The sequence below is a fragment of the Lithobates pipiens genome, unplaced genomic scaffold (assembly GCF_037356315.1).
Source record: "Lithobates pipiens isolate NorthernLeopardFrog02 unplaced genomic scaffold, aLitPip1_a1.2 Scaffold_18, whole genome shotgun sequence".
NCBI lineage: Eukaryota > Metazoa > Chordata > Amphibia > Anura > Ranidae > Lithobates > Lithobates pipiens.
This window is the reverse complement of record NW_027507758.1, coordinates 578,162,234-578,167,668: the sequence shown is the minus strand read 5'-3', so window position 1 is coordinate 578,167,668 and position 5,435 is coordinate 578,162,234. Positions and strand designations below refer to the sequence as shown.

The 5,435-nt window shown below is 43.9% G+C and overlaps 2 non-coding genes across 2 annotated transcripts; both read right to left on the bottom strand.

The window, feature by feature from the left end:
• Positions 1–4,532: 4,532 nt before the first annotated feature.
• TRNAY-GUA (transfer RNA tyrosine (anticodon GUA)) lies at positions 4,533–4,622 on the bottom strand. The gene is given in 2 exon segments: positions 4,533–4,568; positions 4,586–4,622. It is a non-coding gene; the product is annotated as a tRNA-Tyr (tRNA).
• Positions 4,623–4,815: 193 nt separating this feature from the next.
• On the bottom strand, positions 4,816–4,887 carry TRNAG-UCC (transfer RNA glycine (anticodon UCC)). Its single transcript has one exon. It is a non-coding gene; the product is annotated as a tRNA-Gly (tRNA).
• Between the last annotated feature and the right edge of the window lie 548 nt (positions 4,888–5,435).

Here is a 5,435-nt window from a genome sequence, read left to right as displayed (position 1 = left end):
CTATAGCCCTAATCTTAGGAACAGGGAACTACATACATGTGCTATCTGCGTTTGGGATCCATTTCTGGGAATGTGCATGTGTAAATGGGGCCTTGAGGCTTGTTTATACAGGGCCATACTTTGTAAATAAAAGTGGAAGCGGGTGTCAGAAAGAAGGGGGGGGGGGGCAGCAAAATTCACCTTTGTGCACGGCCCTGTCCCTGAAACCTTCTTGATCCCCTTCAGTCTAGATTTCTTCCCCAGCACCCCACAGACACTGCTCTTCTAAATGTAGTGGCAGGCTCCTGAAGAGCACCCGCTAAGTTTTTCAAAGTTAAAACTTTACCCAGACTACAGTTTGGTTTGGGCCTATTTGTCTAAATTAGACTTCTGTGCCAGTCTGACTGGGCTGTGAAATGTTCTGCCTGGCCACAGGGGGGCACTGCTCTCTGGTGGCAGGCGTGGAACCATGGTCTAGTCAGGCGTTTGGTTACTCTTTCAGAGCCAGGTCAGTGGGAGTGGCCCTCCCGCTGTGCCCTCTGGGAGAGGGTATTTAAGACATGGATGTCATGTGGCTCGAGGTTTACGGTCCAGTATGAAGTGTTGAGTACTTGGTTCTGGTCCTTCTGACCAGCCCCCAGGAAGGCTATGGCCTGGGGTGTGGATCCAACAGACTTTAATGCTTCGGGCTGGCTAGCCCAAGGCAGGCAAACTAAAGGAGGATTCTGAGGTGGTTGGGTGCTGTGTCTGGTTTGGGAGAGACCCATTGGACTTCAAGCATTCCAGGGGAGGTCTCTTTAGAAGATTACCACGTGTGAGTTTGGTTTTCTTAAGAGCCTGGAAGGGCTGAAGTAACCGAGAGAATCCAGAAAGATCCAGGTATCCTACAAGTGTTCTTTCCAACCCTCTGATCCCAAGTTAGAGACTGTCCAATGGTTGAAGTTTGCAAAGAAAATCCATTCAACTGGATCTATTGTCAGTCTCAAGTTACTTGGTCATCTACCACGGGACATCCCCTAGACATGCCACATGAAGTGTAAGGTAACGATAAACCCAAAAATAACCAGCAGCTCCTCCAGGGGTTAGTGCTACATAAACTCAAAATCTAAACTAACAATTTAGGAATGCCTAAAACCAATGTTCACTATTCTGTAAAGGCCTCATGTACACTGCTGCTACCAGGACTTTTTCTTGGAGAATAGGTGCAGGAACTCCTCAGTCTGAGTCACCCCTTGTCTCTGCCCCCTACCCACCTCTGACCACCATCCCTCGATTCCTTCCCCTACTCACCTACCACTACTGGCCCGTTTAGAGAATACAGAACCAAGTATTTTGTGGCGCTAAATCATTTGTATAGAACATGTTGATTAGAAAAGCAGTAAAATAGATCCCCTGCAGCCAGCAACAATAGAATCCCAGGAATAGATACCACAACAATAAACTCCCCCAGCAACAATGGACTCCACCCCAACAACAATAGATTCCCTGCAGCAACAGTGAACTACCCACAATAAAATATCATACATCACACCCAGTAACAAAATATCCACCCAAGCAACATTAGATCTCCCAGCAGCCAGCATCAATAGATCCTCCAGCAGTCAGTAAAGTAGATCCCTTCCAGCAATACAAGACCCCCCAGCAACAATAGACCATCACACAAAATCAGACCCCCACCAGTGACAATAGATCCCCAGCAGCCAACATCCCATGCTATTACATACATTCAGTGCTGGAGGTGCCGGACCTGCGTTCCCACTGAAAAAAAAAAAAAAAAAAAAAAAAAAAAAAAAACCCTGGCTGCTACTAAACAGACATTTAGGAGCAGTTGGGCATTTTCTTCAACTGCTCCTGAACGCTCCTCTGTTATCTTATCAGTACAGTAGACAGGGTTGTTTACAGTCCTTTCTAGGCAGTTGTGCTTAGAGGCTTTTTTTCGGAACCCAAAAAAATGGGTTCAGAAGCTGAGGATTTCAAGCGCCAATCGCTTCCAAAACGTGGCTAGATGCGGTAACTCGCGTTTTGCGGTGTTTCGTTTACAGGTTTTCTAATTTTTGCCTATTTGAAAAAGGAAAAAAATAAAATAAAAAAAATAAACCACTTGCGGACCTGCTTACGCCAATATACGGCAAGTGATACAGTTATGTTAAATCATTCAGGAGAGGTTAAAAAAAAAATTGTTCCGTATACATGAAGCCTTACTCTTGGACCTCTCTGCTGTCTTTGATACAGTTGACCACTCCCCTCTTTCTCTAAAACCTCCATTCTGTTACTCTCCATGACTGCATTCTTCGTTGGTCCTCATCTTACCTATCCCACCGCACCTTCAGTGTCACAATTCTACTGCAGCCTCTTCCATCGGGGCCCCCAAGGTCCTGACCTTGGACCTCAAGTATTCCCAATCTGCACCTCCGCTCTGGGTGAGCTGATAGCCTCCTATGTCTTCCAATATAATTTCTATGCCAAGGACACACAGATCTACCTTTCTACCCGTCAGCTCACTCCATCAGTCTCCTTATTCATCACTAATTTACTAAATAGAGATCAGTATGGATGTCTCACCACTTCCTCAAACTTGATCTATCCAAAACCAAGCTCATAATATTTCCCACCCTACATACCCTTTCCCCTGACTTATTTGTCTCAATCAATGGACATCAACCTGTCCCCCCCCCCCCCCCCATACCAGGTTGCTAGGTTTAATTCTGAACACTCCTTCCAGCCCCACATCCAATAAATGGCCAAAGCTTGCCATTTCGACCTCCACAACATCTCCAAAATACACATTTTCTTAGCGCCCTCCTCATTGGCTTACCTTTAAAGAGGCTATCCCCCCCCCCCCTTCAGTCCATCATGAATGCTGCTGCCAGACTCATCCCCCTTACCAACCATTCAGTGTCTGCTACCCTTCTCTGCCAATCCCTCCATTGGCTTCTGCTCACCCAATCAAATAAATTCAAAGTAAAAACAACAACTTACAAAGCCATTGACAGCTTGAAACTCCCCCCCCCCCCCCCCCAGCTAAATCACTAGCCTAGTCTCACAATGAGAAATTGTTCTTTCCTCTCAAGCTAACTAGCCACATTCTCCCATGCTTGCCTCCAGGACTTTTCCAGAGCCCCTCCAATCCTTTGGAACTCCTTATCCCAATTTGTCCAACTATCTCCTACCATACCTCCCAATTTTTTGAGATGAGACCGAGGGACACCCATTAGTAAAATTTAGGGAGTTAGGAGCGATCTCATACACTGTCCACTTTTAGCCAATCCCTGAAAACTCTTCTCTTCAGAGAAGCCTACCCTGCCCCCACCTGATAGTACTTTTATTTTCTCCATTAGCTCACCCCCCCTACAGTTATTACCTTTTGTATCACCTGACCCTCCCTTTTAGATTGTAAGCTCTAAAGAGCAGGGCCCTCTGATTCCTCCTGTATTGAATTGTATTGTAACTGTACTGTCTGCCCTCGTGTTGTAAAGCGCAAACTGTTGTTGCTATATAAATCCTATATTGTAATAATTTGTAATGCATTTGCATTGTGGTGCATTTTTTTATTTAATTTATTTTTTTAAATAGTATTTGCATGTACTTGTGGTATGTTCTTTTGCATTTCCGTACATTTACGTGTGAAAATGCATTTTTTTGTATATGCATTTCTACTGCATCTGGGGTAAGAACGCATTTACACCACAATCCCTGAAGTGCGCCATTCTATATGCACGTTTACATCTATTTATAACTGAGTTTGTGGTGCTTTTTTGTATTGTTTATGTGCTTTTGCGGTGTGTTTTTTTTAGGCTCCATTCACACCCGATTGTTGCAAAATGCAGGACGTGTTTGCAATGCCATTACTTCTTAAATGAGAAGTATGGATTTGGGTCCACCCCCCCCCCCCCCCCCCCCCCCATCATACTTACCTTCAGACCGCTCTCTGCTGAAAACAGCTCACAGAGGGGGCAAAACAAATTGCACTCCTGTAACCCATAGAAGTACAGCCAAACGAGCTCAGTCTGAACGTGTCCTTTAATGGCACTCCAATTGCTCTGCAATTTTGCTGCGATTGTCATGCGGTGAATTACTCTGTAATCCCAAAAATGGAACATGAGCTTCGAGTGACAAGCGTCACGCATTGCGATTGGATCACAAGGATTGCAGCCAAATCGCAGCGCAATTGGGGTGCTATTAAGAAGTAATGGCATTGCAAACACACCCTGTGTTTTGCAGCGATTTGAAATTGCCCACAATCTGGTGTGAATGGAGCCTTAGGCATTAATGTATGTATGCATATTTTTAATGTGTTGGATTTACATGATTTTTCAGGGCATTCATGTGAAAAAAAAAAAAATGCAGCATGCTTTTAATGCACATGAAAGCCCCACAATAGTGTAAACCAGACTCATTGAGATACACCCCGTTTTCTTGTATAAGAGTTTATACTGCATTTAAAAATATATGTTATACTTCATCTGGTGTAACTTGTAACTACGATAAATGTCAAATGCATTATCTATGGTTACAAAGGGTAAAACCTTGGAACGATCGAAAATTAAAAAGCTTCCTTCGAGCCGGAATTGAACCAGCGACCTAAGGATTCCTGAGTTATTCACCTCTACAGTCCTCCGCTCTACCAACTGAGCTATCGAAGGAGTTGAAATTCTGGGGGGAGTCAGCGCTGACACAATCCTGTAACCACCACACGTCTTCCTCATTCACAGAATAAATTGTTTATCATAGGAGGTGGAATGCAACATCCTAAACAAACATGTCTTTAATATATTATCACATGATTAGACTACGAAGAAAGAGAAAAAAAAAAAAAAAAAAAAAAAAAAGTACATTTGCGTTGGCCGGGAATCGAACCCGGGTCAACTGCTTGGAAGGCAGCTATGCTCACCACTATACCACCAACGCTTCATAAAGATATACATCAGTACTATGCGTTTAGAAGACAAATTAACATGAACAAAATTAGGAGAGAGAACTTAACTAAAATACTATAAACTATGCATACAAATTTGTGATAAATAGCGCATATGGTATATTCCAAAAAGTTTGTCAATACATTAATTGGGAGATTATTGTCACATGATGACCGCAAGAAGGTCCCACCGTGTACCAATCGGTAGTCTGGACAGAGGGCTGTCTCCCGCAGCTCAGTCTCTCACATTGACAGCGCATAAACGATCATCCTGTGTGGCATGCGGGGGTTAACGCCTACTCTTGTCGCCATACATATGCGTTAACGAATTGAGTCCCCAGTCCTCTCTCCTGCTCTCGCTTGCCCACTCCCTGGCTTCTAAAATAAAAGCTGTGGAGGATTTCCTCTCACTTCCTATTTTAGGCTATGGGACAGGAAGTGAAGGGAAATCTTTGCAATGGGACACAAATGGCAAAAATAAACCTCCCTTGCTCTATCCAATATGAAAAACATTGTTTTGCCTCTAGTTCTACTTTAACAC